The sequence below is a fragment of the Eschrichtius robustus genome, chromosome 4, assembly GCF_028021215.1.
Source record: "Eschrichtius robustus isolate mEscRob2 chromosome 4, mEscRob2.pri, whole genome shotgun sequence".
Taxonomy (NCBI): Eukaryota; Metazoa; Chordata; class Mammalia; order Artiodactyla; family Eschrichtiidae; genus Eschrichtius; species Eschrichtius robustus.
This window is the reverse complement of record NC_090827.1, coordinates 80323443-80342133: the sequence shown is the minus strand read 5'-3', so window position 1 is coordinate 80342133 and position 18691 is coordinate 80323443. Positions and strand designations below refer to the sequence as shown.

The 18691-nt window shown below is 39.1% G+C and overlaps 1 protein-coding gene across 4 annotated transcripts in view; it reads right to left on the bottom strand.

Moving 5' to 3' along the window:
- Nucleotides 1–17761, bottom strand: part of FRYL (FRY like transcription coactivator) — a 242199-nt gene extending 224438 nt beyond the window's left edge. For all 4 annotated transcript variants that reach the window (XM_068542998.1, XM_068543001.1, XM_068542999.1 and 1 more), the window contains exon 1: nt 17536–17761. The gene's annotated coding sequence lies outside the window, so the exon portion shown is untranslated. The remainder of the gene's footprint in view (nt 1–17535) is intronic.
- Nucleotides 17762–18691: the final 930 nt, after the last annotated feature.

Below are 18691 nucleotides of genomic sequence, written 5' to 3'. Positions count from 1 at the left end.
TCCTATTAATACAGAAAATTAGTGAACTCCATGAAAGGAAGAAAGGCTTATGGGTTTGTTCAGGCTTATGTCTGTTCTAAAGACAGAATAACTAAGAAGTTGGTTTTGACAGGAATGCATGTGTTTCTTTTCTTAACAACAACAAAAAAAGATATGCAACAGAAAACTCCAGCAGAGTGCTATCTACCTACAGCTTTTCCTTCCTTATTCCTTGCTAAAGGAATCCAATCTTTTTTTTTCTTCTCTTCTTTTTTCTTTTTTTTAAGGCATCAGGTGAGAAGCACAGGATTAGGGAAGGCAGACTCTCGCCCAGACCCATGGGATAAATCACTACAGGTCTAAACAAGCCCTGGAAATCCCATTCTCCTTTGCCAGCAACTGGCCTGAGCAACTGAGGTGAACGAGCAACTCAGTTTAAGCCAATGAGACTTACAGGAAAGTCATCTGGGGAGCTTCTTGAAAGACTTTCCTCCAACCAAGATAAAAAGAGAGATCTGATGGTGGGAGGGAAGATTTGCCATAAAGAGCATTACTGGGCAACTGGTGAATTTGAACATGGACTGTATATTAGATAATAGTACTGTGTTGTGGTAGACATGGAAATCTACCACTCACATCCAAAAGACTCACTACCAGGAGTGAGGAGTGTGAGGAGTGTGGTTAAGCTGTTAGTTTCATCAGAGTTAGCTTCAGCCTTCACGAGAGGGTCTCGATATTCTCCGGACAGCTCCCAGCCCATAAATGAAAAACGCAAGTTACAGGCCAAGCAATTTCTGTCCAACATGGAACTCCCCTAATGGACAGTCTTAACTCCAGATGTGCTCCTTGTGCTGGCAGACAGGGTGTCATCACAATCTGACAGCTCCACGTGTCCAATCCTGCTTCCTTCTTCCACTTTTGTAAATACAATCCTAATTCTGGCTCAGCATCTGCTCCCCAGAGATCTCAACCTGTGACAATTACATTTCCTGAATTTAATCATTGTTCCATGATCACACCTTTTCTTATGTGATATGTGATGAAGTATTTAAGGGTAAAGAATCATGATCTCTGCAACTTTCTCTCTAAAGATTCACCAAAATAAAGACAACTGGATCTAGATTTATAGAAACAAAAGATAAAGGAAGGAAAAAGCAAATACAGCAAAATGTTTGTAACTGATGAATCTAGGTGAAAGTTAGACAGTTCATATTACTATTCTCACAACTTTATGTTTTAAAATTTTTCAAAACTATATTTTAAAAGGGGGAAGATCCAAAAAAAAAAAAAAGAAGCACTCATCCTATCCCCTTCCTCCTGCTTTTTAGTAAGTGAAAAAAAGATGCTTGGAGTTACAGCAGCCGCTGGCAATAAGAGAAAGATCAGAACCACCAGATATGTCACCTGTGGGTGGATATTCTGTAAAATGCTGCCCAAAACAACCAAAATGATACATTAGGAAAAACAAAAAAGCTATTCAAGGAAGTAATGGTTCAAGTGTGAAAACATATACATATGACATGATTTTGAGCAATTGATAGATTATAGGAAAAGATAATCCATTCGTCTTTGATACTAGGAACATCATCCTTCTATTGGCATGGGATCATGACACTGGTGTGGAGAGAAGGAAATGTAACCATAAACTCACTACTCCATTCTGCAATTAATATTTGCATGGTAATTAAAAGATGTATGACCGATACAAAAACAAAGCACCAAGGATTTCATTAAGGTTACAGAACAGAATGTAAATGTTTACAACCTTGTAAGGATAAAAGGTACAGCTGATAGAAGTTGGGAGATGGAATGGGGGAGGGCAAAAGGCAAAAGGAAAAGCAGTGAAAGAGTAGGATTTCAATTTTTGATTCCCATAAGACTAGAAATCGCTAAACATATTCCACTTGACTCATTTTTTAACAGTTTTTATTGAGATAATTCACTTACCATAAAATTCATCAACTTACTCATCATTTTTAATTAGGATGTTTGCCTTTTTATTATTGAGTTGTTAAGAGTTCTTTATACATCCTAGATACAAGACTTGCAAATATTTTCTCCCATTTTGTGGGTTGTCTTTTCACTTTCTTGATGGTATCCTTTGAGGCACAAACGTTTTTAATTTTGATGAAGTCCAATTTACCTATCTTTTGTTGCTTGTGCTTTTAGAGTCATATCTAAGAAGGCTTTGCCTAACCCAGGTCACTAAGATTTATTCATATTTTCTTTGAAGAATGTTGTAATTTTAGCTGTTACATTTAGATCTGTGATCCATTTTTAGTTAATTTTTGTGCATGGTGTGAGGAAGGGGTTCAAATTCATTTTGTATGGGGATCTCCAGATGGCTCAACACTGCTGAAAAAGCTGTTCTTTCCCTATTGAATTGTCTTGGCACCTTTGTCAAATTTTTTAAAAACTTGATTGATCATAGGGTTTATTTCTGGACTCTCAATACTATCCAACTGATTTATATGTACTGATACTTTTTTTAAATTAAGCTAAAATCCACATGATATAAAATTAACCTTTTTAAGTGTACAAATCAATGGCATTTAGTATATTCACAGTGTTTTGCAACCAACAACACCTCTACCTAGTTCCATGATGAAATGAAAAACATTTTCATCACCCCCAAAGGAAACCCATACCCATCAAGCAGTCACTCCCCATTCCCCATGCCCCTGGCAGCCACCGAACTGATTTATGTCTCTATGGATTTACCTGTCCTAGATATTTCATATCAATGGACTCATACAATATGTGATCATTTGTGTCCAGCTTCATTCACTAATCATAACGTTTGAGGTTCATGCACTTTGAAGCATTTATCAGTACTTCATTTTTATGGTTGAATAATATTCCATTGCACACATATACCACATTTTGGTTATCCATTCATCAGTTGATTACATTTGGGTTGCTTCTACCTTTTAGCTAAAGTAAACTGCTATGTAAGCACCGCCATGAACATTCATTACAAATATTTCTTTGAATACCTGTTTTCAATTCTTTTGGGTATGTACACAGGAACAGAACATGTGGGTCACATCATAATTTTTGGTTTAACTGTTTGTGGTCAAACTATTTTCCACAGTAGCTGTACCATCATAAACTCCTACCAACAATGTACAAGTGTTCCAATTTCTCCACATCCTCGCCAACACTTGTTATTTTCTGTTTTCTGACTCGTCAAATGTCACATCCAGAACTCAACACAATACTCCAGGTATAATTTGGACAGTACAGTATAAAGTAAGACTGATACCTTTCCTCTTCTGAACCTCCTCCCCCAGTAGTCCAGATGACAATTCTATGAAGCCTTTCTTATAGTTGCAGTACATTTTATATCTATATTGAGTTTATCAGAGTAATTAAAATACCTAAGTTGTTTGTACTCAACCACATCTCCTTCACCCCTATAATTATGCAGCTGTTTTCTGAACTCATATACAGGACTTCACATCAAGCTCCATTAAGTTATCATGTTAGCCTTAGCCCACCATTTCAGTCAGAAACATTATTTTCAAAAGTCAACCCTAAAAAATTAATTTCATCCAAAAATTTGATAAGCATGGTATCAATGTTTTCATTCACATCATTACAAAAATATGGACAGCAACTTTCAGCATGTCACTAGAAATTTTTCTCCAGCTGTCATCAATTCATCATTAATTTTAGAGGTGCTACTCAACCAATCACACTTCCACCTAATTTTATGGCCATCCAGCCCACAGCCTCCCCCTGTCAACAGAGAGAAATCTCATAAAATGTTTGGCTGAAATCCAGTTATACTGTACCTTCTACATTCTCTTGACCCACAGTCCAATAATCCTATCTAAAAAGTAAGGTTAGTCTAACATAATTATCTTTAGCAAGCCCATGTAATACCTTTCCTTCAAAAATGTAATCATGGTCAATGTTTTTAGCACTTATAACACGATGAACTCAGATTAGATCATACTAGGTTTCCAATCATATTTTGAGATTTAAACATTAAAATACAATGAAAAAACAATATGTATCACTCAAGGCAATATGTATCACTCAGGCAACACAGGGAATACAGATATCTCAGGTATTATACTTCACACTATCAAGACAAATATGTCATCAATTTACTGTAGTTTGCATTTACAAGTTTTTAAAATTCTACAAGAGTCTCTCCTCCACCATAAAAAGTTCAATATGAAAAATATATTTCTCCCATGTGTTCACAAAAAATAATAAAATAATAAATAAAATAATAATTAAACCAGTAAACTTTAAGTTTTGTGTTTCTAATAACATAGATTATTTTGTTGGAACCAATTTCCCCAATACCTTTAAGAGCATATTCCTAGCTCAAAAATCTCTTTCACAAAGCCTTCAGAGGTTGTTCCATTCTAAAATAGCTGCTCTCTGCTTTGCTCTTTCATGATACCTACTACTATCCCTACCACTCACTTTGGCACTCAGTCATCTGATGCTTGGTAGTTAACTGTTGTTAACTGTTTGATTATTATCTACAATAGGGTCCTGCCACATTCTTTTCTAACTTCATCACGACCAACATAGAAAAGGTAAGCACTCGGATTCTTTTATTAATTTATACTGCATATATTATAAACCTATAAAGAATTAAAGTGAAATTGATAAATCTGAAGACATTTTAGGATCTCCTGGTTCTTCTCTTTCTGAAAAGGGAAAACCAGGTACAGAGAAAGAGATGTTGAAATAGACGAGGGTAAAATTCAGCAGGCTGTGTTAAGAAAGAATGTTTACTCCTAAAATGTATTAAGTAAGCACTGTATCAGTTTGCTATTGTTGCAATCACAAATTACCATAAATTTAGTGGTAATGAATATATGTCTTACAGTTCCGGAAGTCAGAAGTCCGAAACAGGTCTCACCGGGCTAAAATCAAAGTGTCAGTAGAGCTGCATTCCTGTCTGGAAGCTCTAAGGAGAATCCATTTTCTTGCCTTTACTGGTTTATAGAAGCTGCCCACATTCCTCGGCTCACGGCCGCCTTCTATCTTCAGTGCCAGCAACGCCCGGTCAATTCCTCTTCATGATACCATCTCTCTGGTTCTGACTCCGCTGCCTCCTGCTTCTTCTTTTAAAGGCCCTTGTGATTACATTAGGCCCACCTGTTTCTAAAGCCCTCATAACTCTATTTGTGTCGGGGGGGAGGGGAGGGGGTAAAGGGAAATGTACAAAAAGTAAGGCTTTTCTTGCCCCCTACATCAACAAAAACCATCTCTCCTTTCATCACTTTATATTAGCGATCTCTGTGCATGATTTTGTTTAAACAAAAGGTTTTAAAATCTCTACAAACCATGCTACATTCCGCTTAGGCTTTGGCATACGAAGAGAGGTCATTAGTTAAGAAACAAAACTAAAACTACGTGAAAATGTGACATATCGGATGTGAAAATCCAACACATTTATGTATCTCTGAATCATCTCTTACCTATTTTAAATGAATTACAGAGTTTAAGTTTGTAGATTCCTTCCCCATTTGTACAATTTTAGGCTCTAGAGTTGAACATAAATTATTTTTATAACTATTTCAAGCATTCAAATAAATCCCCCAAGATGTAATATACTGGATTGCAAATATCAACAGTTTACTATGTCTTGACATGTATAGCACATTATTTTTCAGGAAACCATCAGCCATATGGGAACATATCTTCTTAAAAAAAAAAATTATTGGGGTGATATAATTGACTTCCAGGTGTCTCTTCTCATCTAATAATGACCTCTTATGATGTTCCTTGGCCCTTCCCTAAACACTTGGGTAACAATAATCTTCTTTTCATGTCCTGAAAAAAGTCTACAGATACAGGATGGAGATCAGGGAAGGGATCTGTGACTGACGGCAGAAGCCCTGGTGTTAAATGTTTGGCAAATATCTTGATTGAATTTATACCTCTAGAGCAGCCGTTTTTAATCTTTCCTGGGTCATGGCCTCTGTTTTGAGAATCTGATGAACCTACAGACTTCTCACTAGAAAAATGCACATGAACACATACTCAAAATTTTTAATATAACTTATTTTATTGTATTTTAAATTGACTGTCATTACAGACCATATAAAACCAGTCTTTGCAAAGATATCTGTATGTCTCAATTTTTGGTTTTATGCCAAAATTTGTTACACCCAGGAATAAAATTCAAAGTATGCAATAAAACAAACCAAACTTTAATTATTTGCAACAAATAGAAACCAAAGTACTGCTGGCTGCTGGCTGGAGTGCCTCTGATACCAAAGCACAGTTCTAGGAGAAAATCCACTTCTTTCACAGAATTCTCCAGGGAGAGCTGGGGAAAACATAGGTGTAAGAGGGAAAGCTCAGGTCCAGACAGTAAGAGAATAATGTTGACTGAATTTAATGAGTGTTCCCCAAAACAGTAACATTTTATACTTGTATATATTTATTAAAAAAAGGAAAAATATGGTTTCAAAAATTGCGAGACATTAAGAATAAAATTTAAATATTTGGGAAAAAAATCATACCAGACCTGCTATGTTCCTACTACTTAGTCATGCAAAATGTATTAAGTTCAAAGTGGAGTAAATGCAAGCCTCAAAAGAAGGGTTCTCAAGCCAATAAGGTAAAAAGAAAATACTAGAAGATAGTATATATGTGTTATCTTAAATTTGAAATTTGAGGTTTACTAATATTCAATGTGTCAGACTGACACCAGCACTTGCTCTTGGTCCTGCATCAGGCTGCTTCCGTCTTACGGCATTTACATGAACTATGCTGGACACCACAGATTGGCGCACTTGACCTCCCGCCTACCTATGAGCAATTAGAAAGGAGCCTTTTTAGTTGTTTGAGGGGCAAGCACAGTTGTGGAAATATGAGATTTCTCTACAGCATAATTCCAGAGTCCATCCCCCAGCTTCTTGGGTGACGAGAAGTGGGGCGCCAGGAGCACCAGCAGCAGAGGTGTCTTGATCTGACTACCTAATCCAGGGCTGCAAGTTGGGGTCTGTCCTGCAGTTTTCAGAGTATCTAGAGGCAAATGCAGCAGTGGCAGAGGTGGCATGAGGTCTGGATTCCAGCACGGCTCCCAGGGTGGCCTCTGAGCTGCCCTGGTGAGTTACCTCTGGATTGACCCCCTAAAACCTGCTGTTAGGCCCTTCTAACAATTCTGTAAGCACCTAATACCTTGTATGAAATCTCTTCTAGCTTAAAATATTCAGAAGGGTTTCTGTTTGCAACGCTGACTACACACACAGTATTGCAGTAGATAAAAGTCTCCTAAGGGAGAGGTAGCAGTTTCACACCCTGGAGGGGTTGTCTGTGATGTCCTCACCTGTTCACTTTCAGCAGATCACAACATGCTGCAGCCCGCATGGGCCCAAGTAAGTAGATCTGCCGATCTCAGTAGAATTATGATATCACTCATGGATGGATTTTTAAGATTTTTGCAAAGAAAGGGAGATTAAACATAATATTAATAAAGCAAAATACAAGCAAGCAACAAGAAAATGGGAGAGCTGACAACTGCGTGTTACCAATACCAGTGCTTTAGCAAAAACTGTAAGGTAAAAATGTGATTACCTTTTAAAACATAATCTATAAAACTTTTAGAAGAAAACACAGGGGAAAAAAAGTCTTTGAGACCTAGGACTAGGTGAACAGTCCATAGACATGACACCAAAAGAACAATCATAAAAGAAAAAACAATGATTAAATGCACTACATGAAAATTTAAAACTTTCTTGCCTCTGTAAAAAATCCCTGTTAAGAGGATGAAAAGACAAGCTGTGGATGGGTAGAAAATTTGTGCCAATCGCATATCTAACAAAAGACTTACATCTAGAATATATAAAGAACTCTCAAAACTCAACAATGAGAAACAACCCAATTTGCTCATTAGGGAAACAATTTGCCCACTAGGGAAAGGCAAATTGAAACTACAATGAGCTATCACTACACAACTATTAAAATGACTAAAATTTTTTAAAAACAGTGAAAATAACCAAATTCTGGCAAGCATGTAGAGAAGCTGGCTCTTTCATACATTGCTGCTGGGAATATATAGCCAGTCTGGAAGATAGTCTGGCCATTTCTTGTAAAACGAAACATACGCTTAGAATACAACCCAGCAATTACACTCTTGGGCACTTACACCAGAGAAATGAAAACTTATGTTCACACAAAAATCTATATACAAATGTGCAGGGCTTCCCTGGTGGTACAGTGGTTGAGAGTCTGCCTGCTAATGCAGGGGACACGGGTTCGAGCCCTGGTCTGGGAAGATCCCACATGCCGCAGAGCAACTAGGCCTGTGAGCCACAATTACTGAGCCTGCACGTCTGGAGCCTGTGCTCCGCAACAAGAGAGGCCGCGATAGTGAGAGGCCCACGCACCGCGATGAAGAGTGGCCCCCGCTTGCCACAACTAGAGAAAGCCCTAGCACAGAAACGAAGACCCAACACAACCAAAAATAAAAAAAATAAAAAAAAAAAGAACAAATGTGCACAGTAGCTTTATTTGTAACAGCCAAAAGCTGGAAACAACTCCTATGCTCTTCAACAGGTGAAGAGTTAGCAAACTGTGTACTGTTGTACATCCATACACTGAACCCCACTCAGCACTAAAAAGAAATGAACTACTGATACATACGACAGCTCGGATGGTTCTCTAGGGCATTGGGTTGGGTGAAGAAAAGTCCATCTCAAAAGGTTACATACAGTATGATTCCATTTATGTAACATTCTCAAAATGACACAATTATAGAGATGGGGAACAAATTACAGGTTGCCAGTAAATAGGGATGGGGAGGGTGGGGAAGGAGGAGACCTTGAGCTGCGTGAGGGAGTTTCTTGGCAGTGACGGAACAGTACTGTATCTTGATTGCGGTGGTGGTTGAATGAATCCAGACATGAAATGTTATCAAATTGCACAGAACTATACACACACATACACATGAATGAGTGCATTAAAAAACATGAAATCTGAATATGGCTACTTAACAGTACTGTACCAATGTTAGTTCCCTGGTTTAATGTTGTTATAAATATGTTGTGTTATATAAGATATTACAACTGAGGAACACTGAATGAAGGTTACACAGGACTCCTTGTACTATTTTTGCAACTTGCCATGAATTTATAATTATTTCAAAATAAAAAGTTTTTTTTTAAGTGAAGACATTCAATCATACTTATTTTTAAAATTACTAATATTTTACGTGGAATCAAAAACATGGAAATAATACATTTTAAATTGTTCTAAAATATTTTTCATCTTTATCTCATTATTTTTGTTAATGTCTTCTTATGTACATAATATTATAGTACATAGTTTACAAAAAACATACACATATTGGGAATGCAGATACATTTTTTTATGCTGCTGGAGTGTGACATAAAACTTTTGCAGACCTCTGTTACAGAGGCTACAATAATCTAAGACTCTATCTTTTACATTTTTTTACTTGGGCAAGCATATGCCATAACAGGAAAAACATGGGATTGAGAATCAAAAAGAACTCAATTTTTATCCATAGGTTAAACAAGTCACAATCTCATCCTCGTCTACAAAATGTAGGAGTCGTATTAGATCATTCCCAAGGACAGTCCAGCTCTTAAACATTATGACTCCATGAGTTCTACAACAGGAAAAAGTGAAACAACCATAAAGAAATGTATGACTAAAACTCTAACCAGTATTCACTGAAACTGGATGGATTCAGTATTGCCAGGAATATTAAATACAATACACAGCCTAAGTTACCATCAACATAAACACAGAAAAGTGCATCTACAAAGATAATTTTACCTCAAAGAAAATAGATTAGCAAAAGATCCTGTTTAAATATAAATACCGAGATAACAGGCACATGTGGCTATTTTACATGCAACCTCACAGTTATTTAAAGTCTCTAATTTCTGCTCATGGTATTGTATTAGGTTCTGAATTGCAACAAACAATATACCAATGCATACAGGTATCCTGGTATACAAGCTTGTGGGTTGGGTTCTCACAAGAAGTAGACTATCAAGACATCCAGAAAAGAATTATTTTCCATCCACTTAATTATTCTCCATCCACTTGAGTTAGACTTAATAAGACAATTTTAAGAGATCCATTATTCAGGGGAAGTTAAATATACCACCCTGTTATACCACCTTTTACTTCTAAGCAGTAAAAACCAACACAACAAGGTCCTAGCACTAAAGCTCCATGCACAGGAAGTTCTTCAGTTTCTCACCCAGAACCTTCTATCATTTTTATCCACCATTCAACAAGTGGTTATGGGTTCTAGTCTCATATAGCACATGGAAAATACCAAATCAGAAAGGTGAGTAAACTACTACAGGTGGGTGCAATGACAGCAAACAAAGAGATACAGTTAACAATAAAGTAATAAGCAAATCTACCCCCCAAAACCAGACATGCTTTAGAAAAGAATGGTTTCACCAACAAATGAACAAAATATGGTGGTCTGTATATTGCTGACTGAGGAGACTAATGGCTGCAGATTCTGCAAATACACTGTGATGAGTTCACTGACACCCAGGACACATGAATGGAACCACCAAAGTAATATTTTTTTTACTAGTATTATAGACAGCATTATCCACCTTAAATTTTTTTAATGGAGAAGAAAACTGAAAATCACATTTAAATTATCTTTCCAGCATTCTTTAGTATTGAACTAAATTACATCACATCTGAATGTTACCAGGAAATAGAGACACACCTAAAAAAAAAAAAAAAAAACACACAAAAGAGGACAAAACAAAACAAGGAGTCCTGAGAAGTTGAAATATTATGTTGAAATTCATTCAGGCAACAAGGCGTATCTGTGAATGTTTTACAACCTAAAAAAATGAAGCTGCACTGCAGTAAATGAACAAACTAATATCCCCTTCTTCAATTCCCAGATGCCCTTTAAAAAAACACCACCACCACCACTTGAACCTCTCTGAAGTATGGTTGTTCTAAAATAGAAATGTATCTCACAACTGCTGCCACCCAACAGCGACATTTAGTTGGTAAAAACTTTATGTTGACATTTCCTAAAAGTTCAAAAATGCAGTGGCATCAAAGTGTCTTAGGTTTGATCAAAAATGGTCATTCAAAATAATCTTAAAAAAAAAAAAGAAAGGATCAGAAGCCTGTAAAACTACAATCAATGGAGATACAGAAAATTCTCAAAACTAAATTGCATCCTTTTACTTTAAAAGATAGTACATATAAAGAACTTATTACTTAGTAAGCACTCAATAAATGTAGTTGCTATTATTACTACAAGACAGAAAATAAGGACTAGAGAGCTGATGAAAATATCTATAATCATAGTGGTCAGGCAACCAATATACACTTATTAAGTGCCTACAAGGTCTCCAGCACTGTGCAGGGGCAATACAAGTTCATCACAGTCAACTTACACAGCACTATCTCTGATCAAATAAATGACAAGTTGCGCAATATATTCTGAACCAATAAGGTAAACATCAAGTTATATTCAACAATGATTAGAACTTACCAAGTACTTTCAACTTCTTTCAAAGTACCGTCCTTTATTTAAGTCCAGTATACAGAACTTGAAACAAATTACTTGTAGAGTCACCAAATGATTAAATGAACATAAAAAAGTGTCACCAAAATGAGTCTTTTTCTTTCTTTCTTTCAAAATGAGTCATGATTTTTATAGGGGGAAAAAAATCTCTTTTTCCATTTCTCTCCAGGCGTAGGTAGAATAAGGATTTAGATAAATTCCCTCTTTAAAAAAATCTTTCTAAACTTCTAGGGTCATGAAAAGACCCTCTCTACTCCTAGGATTTATGCACATTAGAGGGATGGATTTATACAGGAATGCACATTTATTAAAATGTTATCTTTCATTTATATGAAAGATCCAGAATAGCAAACGTGTAGAGATGGAATGTAGATTAGCAGTTGCCTAGGGCTGAGGAGGGAGGTAAGGAAGGTGATGGGGTGATGAAAAAGTTCTAAAATTGGTTGTGATAGAGGTGTACAACTCCGGAATATACTAAAAAACATTGACTTGTACATTTTAAATAGGTGAATTGTATGGTATGTAAATTATATCTCAATTAAGCTGTTATTTAAAACTTTTAACTCTTCTCAAAACTCAACAAATCACACTTGCTGCATTATGGTCAAACTCCATAGGATGTATCCTTGGTCAGATATTCTTCCTAGCCTGGTTGACTCCATCACTGACAACTCTACAAGGCCCCTTTCTCAACAATCTGATTCTTTCCCCACAAATACAAAGATCGAGCAACAGAACAGGCTTGCGGGGAAAGGAGGCAGTCCATTTTGTAAAAGTTAGAAATACTTCACACTATATTTTAATACAAGTGATTTTTCAAAACAATTATTTTCATAACATAAAAAAATCCTGATAAAGCTATCTACTTATTATAGCATTTTGAGTTTAAAAGAATGTGTTACTACTCTGTCAGTAAACTGTGAATTACCTACTAGGATACAGATACAGTGTCATAACAGTGGTCTATGAAATGGACGATCCTTGTAGGGTATAAGGAAAGACACATCAACATCTGCAGAATTTCTGAAATATTCTGCCTCACAGGAATAGCAGTGCTTGACATTAAAAAAAAAAAAAAATTCTACAGCTCACAGATTTAACAGGCTCCATGGACCCCAACCCACCTCCTATGGAATACCAGGTTTGTTTGTTAGGATACTTTGAAAGAAGCTATACAGAACAACAAACAAGGGTGAATAACAAATCACCTAAAAGTACACATCATGTACGCTACTTTTCATCCACATGTACCACTCTGTCTATTTAAGGATCCTACTCAGAGGAGCTCATAGCTTGTGGCCCAGACAGACTTCATCATCCTATTCTCAGTGCCTACATGGTGCACAAATTAGGTGTAGTTTTCAATAAAAACTTGCTGAATAAATGGAGATTTCTCACCTGATTAGCCCTAGCTGCTTGCAGCTGGGTTTCCTATTTAGGAACCTTTGGAAAACCTTTTTTCCCACCTGGGCTGGCTTAAAGAAGCACCCAGAACAACAGAATCTTATCACCTCCTTCATCAGCCTAAATTGTAGCTCCCTTTTCATAATGAGCAACATAAGGGTAGAGTAAAACCTCTGCGTGTGAACTGATGAGAAACAAATATCTTCCTACATTCCTCCAGGGGCTACTGTGAGCAGTGCCAGTTGGCAGTCTCTGAGCAATTTTTAATGCTCTCTAGAGACGAGAAGAATCAAGAAATGAGAAGAGATTAGGCTTACGGTATGTACTCCAAAAACATTTTCACGTAAAGATACTTAAAATGTTCAGGGACACAGGTTTTGACCATTTTTGAAATGATTATGATTCTAATAGTCTGTAAATCATAGACTATGTTTTGAACACAAAAATACTGGTGGGAGCCTTGTTTCTCAAGAACAGGTAAAATAACCATAATTGAGCCTGGAGAAGTTAATAAATAATTATTTTATTATATAAAACAAAAAATAAATAAGTGTATAAAAATTGATTACCTTTCTCCATTCCCAGTAAACATACCTTACTCATTAAAATTTTTCAAGTATGATAGTTTAAGGCACTCCTATCTGAAGGTAATAAAAAAAAAGAAGGGGAAAAAAACCCTGGAATTAAAAGTCAAACCATTGCCAATAGTTATAATGTGATAGGGGCCATGTTAGAGGGGATATTTAGTTTCTAAGTTATACATTTCCTTCATAGCAATATTTTACAATGAGCATGTGAAACAGGTGATAAGGAAAAAACTGGTATTTCCTTTAAACACTCATATACTCTTTCCCCAAACAAAACAATATGAACTTTTTTATTGCTTATGGTTTTACAGACTCTATTGGGCTAATAATAATAAACCTGCTCAAGTACTTTAGGCAACAGTAAAAGGGACTGGGCGGGGCGGGAAGGCTCCAACTTTTGCTAATGGTTTTTACCAAAATCCACAAGCTAATGAATAAATACATAACTATACTGTAAGTCAGAGCATGGCTTGTGCTGTAAAAGGACTTTACAGGAGCAAGAGAAAAGAGCCATCACTTAGGATCAGGAGAACAGGAGAGCTTGCAGACAAGGTGACATTTGAGCTGGGTTATATAGATGATTCCTCTGATGAGGTAACAATAGGTGAAATTCAGAGTACATGCTCTGCCCCTCCTCAATATTTTATAGATTAAAAATAGTTCAAGTAGTGAACATACACAGCAAACATACTTTATTTTTTTAATTTTTAAAAAATATATTATAGGGCTTCCCTGGTGGCGCAGTGGTTGAGAATCTGCCTGCTAATGCAGGGGACACGGGTTCGAGCCCTGGTCTGGGAAGATCCCACATGCCGCGGAGTGGCTAGGCCCGTGAGCCACAACTACTGAGCCTGCGCGTCTGGATCCTGTGCTCCGCAACAAGAGAGGCCACGATAGTGAGAGGCCCGCGCACCGCGATGAAGAGTGGCCCCCGCTTGCCGCAACTAGAGAAAGCCCTCGCACAGAAACGAAGACCCAACACAGCCAAAAATAAATATAAATAAAAATAAAATTAAAAAAAAATATATATATATATTATAATATTTGCTACATAAAGCAATGAAAACTTTCCCACATCACCTAAGTTTCTTCTATCATTCCACTATTCCTTTACCATTTGGCATGAATCCTGGGTCACTGTTAGTTTGCACCTGTTACTGCAATGGAATACACATTATCTTTTCCCTATGGATGATAATTTTGCATCTTCCCATTAAACTCCATAACTTTGAGAGCAATGACTGTCATCCATTTCTACTTTACCTTTCCATAAAACTCCTCAAATAAATGGGTACGCAACAGATGTTAACAGATTAAACCTAATTCTAATAATTGGGACAAGAAGCAATCACCATCACAAAAGATGTCTGTGGAACAGAAATTATAAACAATTAAATCACAGTTTTGTACACAGAACAAAAAGCACCTAGATTAATATATCTTCCCCCAGACACTAAACCAATTGCTATTCTTTGGTGTAACTTGCTCAGAAAGGTGTTTATTTAAAAAAATAAATATATAAGCCTCTCAAGCAGCCTCTATAGAACATTATCGTTTTCTGTCACAAAGACCTAAGTCAACACATTAATTGGCACTAGAAAAGTACTAGGTGACACAGTGAATCTGCACAGAAATAGAGGACAGTCCTAGTTCCCAGGGATCTCAATGGACAGTTCACAATTCAAGAAATGCCCTGGCAATGTGTATATTTAGGACAATGTGTTTAAAACAATGTGAAAAGCACACAGGAAAAATATGTTTTCCAGGAAACATAGCCTAGATAGTTCAAAGATAATTCTTTCTGAGTGTTTTCTTTACATACGATCTTTTAAAAGTTCAGGAATTCTCTCCTCTATTGTTTAAATAAGCTGGTAAGTAAACAAAAATAGAAATTTGGAAGCTTGCTTTAATCTTCTACTTTCTATTATGAGATGGAAAAGAAGATTATGCCAGCAGGCCTGCCTGACATACTTATCAAAGAAGAGGATCAAAGAGAAGAGGAGGAAGGAGGATATTAGGTGTAACAACGCCAGATACCATCAAGATTACTACGAAAGATCATGTGTTTGTGCGTCTACACTTCCTAAATTCTATAGGAAGAGTCAAGTATCTCTCAAATATTATTACCTGAAATTGGTTTTTAGATTCCCAAGTATAGCTTCTCTGTTGTTATTGCTGAGCCTGTGAACTTATGTTATAATGCTGCACACCACTCATATAATCAATGAACACTTTGGAAAGTTGTTAGTATTGCTTAAAAAAGAAAAAAAAGAAAAAAACCCCGCTGGGCCAGAGGTTCCAATAAAATTCACTTTTCTAGAGAAGTAATTTTACAAAATAACTCAGAATGGAAGAAAAGACAGGATGGAATGCTATCTTTGATAATGAGTAGCCAAAAAAAGACTACAGAATAACACACACACCGTAGCTTTGTTTATAGGGTTGTAACTTGCACATGCGAGTACTCTACAAAGTACTGCACAAGAAGAAACTGTCAAAAATGAATGTTCATGAAAACATTCCTTTTCTAAATAAGGTCTCTAACAAGGAGGTACTGTTTCTAAATATAATTTCTTTAGCAAGTATTGACAGGTATAGAATAGCAGCAGTGCTCAAGATGAAAAAAACTACTTACATTTGTCTTATCAATAGTACAAGTTACTCTTACTAATTATAATGCCTATGGGCTCAGTAGCAGAAATTTACGGAGATATCTGCTGGGCAGAACAGTTACAAAACTAACTTTACTTTAATCAAAAGTTTTTTTTTTCCTAATCCTATAGACCCTAGCAACCTGGAGTTTTTTGTTCTGTTTCGTTTTGCAATTTTTTTTCCTTCCAAAAGAAGCTCCGCCAGTAAAGTCGAGGTAATACTTTCCACAGTTCAAAGGTTAAGGCGCATTCGGCTCTACATAGAGCTCTAGCTCCTCATCAGCACCGCTCCCTTTTTTTTTTCTTTTCAAATTATCTTGACCTGAGAGAGGTTAATGCTCCCTTACAATGCAAATCCACGAGAGAAGCGATTTTAGGTGCCGAGAAATGAAACTGGGATGGGAGGAAAACACCGACAGCGATCAAGAACCATTTCGCCGTAGAAATCAGCCTCTCCAGAACGCAAGAAACTGAGGTTTTGTCCAAAGAACCTGCCGCCCGGAAGCCACAACTTCCAGCAATTGGCAAAGAAAAGTTACAAGTAAGAGCTCAGCGCCCAGGGAGCCTGCGCCGGTGTGGAGACTGAGAGCTGCAAGGACACTCACTGGCCCCGACGGCCCGCAGGCGATGGCTGCGGCGTCGGTGGGGCCGATTCCGGCTTGGGCAAGCTCGGGGTCTGGGGGTGCGCGGAAGGCGCGGAAGGCGCGGAGCGGCGCGGGCACGGCGCCCGCGCCCGCACCCCTCCCCACTACCGCGAGCAGTGGGCGGAGAGACGAAAGCAAAGGAAAATCAGGACAATGCTGGGCCGGGCTGGAGACTCCGCGCGCTCAGCGGGTCCCCAGCGTCCTCCTCGCCTGGGGCCGCCAGCTGCCGCGCTAAGTTTGCTCCTCAGCCCTGCCTTCCTAGCCGGGGCAGTAAAGCAGTGACCGCCGACCTCCCTCCGCCTCGCCACCACAGCCACCGCCTTCCTCCCCGCGGGGCGGCTCCCGCGAGTCCACGAGGACGCGGCGCGCGCGAGCGGAATGGGGCGCGCGAGGGAGAGGGGGCGCGCAAGGAAGCAGCGCGCGCGCGGGGGAGCCGGGCGCGCGGGGGAGTGGGGCGCGCGGCGCTCCCCGAGGACCCGCTGCCGCTCCAGCGGGTTTTCGGTTGAGGCGGGGGCTGCGCCGCGGCTAAGTGTCCGTTATGAGTCTTGGCCCGGGCGGCGCAGCTTGCCAGCCATCCTGGCCCGCCCCCACCTCGACTCCCATCAGAAAGGCAGCGAGCGAGGGCCGGCGACCTCGTCTCCCGCCAGGGCTGTGGCCGCCAGTCGGCGGGCATCCCGGCGCCTGCCCCTGGGGCTGGAAGAGAAAGTGAAATGAAGCGCCTTTCCCCAGGCAACACCTACCCGTCCCCAGTCCAAGTGCAGCTGCCTCACTCCTCAGGCGCCGCCGGTCCCCGCCCTCGGGCCCCAGGCTCCGTTCTCTTGACAATGGCGCGTCCCCTTTAAGGAATAATCCGATCGGAACCGATCTGTGGTTAAACCTCCCTCCGACTCTGATTTTTACCGGATTTCTCTCTCTCTCCCCCCAGAGCCCGACGGGCGCCCGGCGGTGCTGCGAGCTCTTCCCACCTCTTCCCCGCCCCGCCCACTCCCTAGCCTTCCTGATTGGCGAGAAACACTACTACAGGAACAGCAGTTCTCGCATCCCACTCGCCAGTCCAGCCGCCGCTCAGAGTTACCCCCCACCTTCACCCCGCCCCCTTTCCTGGGTTGGTCCTACCTCTAATCATTCTCCGTCTTCTACTCTATCGTTGCTTTGGAGAACTGGCAGTCAAGGCTCACCCTCCCGCCTCCGGAAAGCGAACTTTATTTTTATTGGTAAAAGGACATCTTCCTGTGCACCTGATTGGGCAAGGAAGGAGTTAGTCTGCACGCCCCTTACCCATTATCGCTCTCTCTCTTTACGGGTTTCAGAAACAGCCGCAAAGTCCTCCCCCCCACTTTGCCTTGTTCTAAGCGCCTTTCCCTTTAAATATTGGTAGGGGTGGTAGACAAACTCACAGCCTGTATTGGAGAAAGACGGAAAGGGAGAAGAGAAAATTTCAAAATCTTCTCCAGATGAGTAATATATCGGGAACTGGAGCTGGGATACTGCGGAATCTCATCCTTCGGTCTACTGAATGGAGTGGTTAGAATGAGTTAGAATACCTGAAATTCTAGTACTAACTTCTGAGATGTACTCAACAAATTTTCACTCACCGTCCACTCTACTCCTACTGACGATCCCACTGGCATTTCGCTACTCCAGAGAGCTTTAATAAAAGTATCTGCAAACCTAGAGGTGTCCTTGTTTGTCCCGCATTCATTTAAAAAAACCCTTTAAATCGCTTCCATTAAAAGTTCTGTTTAGTTCACGTCCTCTGTTGTTATCTCGGGGTTTGTCACGAGAGCTAAGTTACTCTTCTGAAAAGATTGAATAGATGCCCACCCACCATGCCAGCCTGCAAAGTTGAAGAAATCCATCCCCCTTGCTAGAACTGTGCCAGGGGGGAGCCCAGGT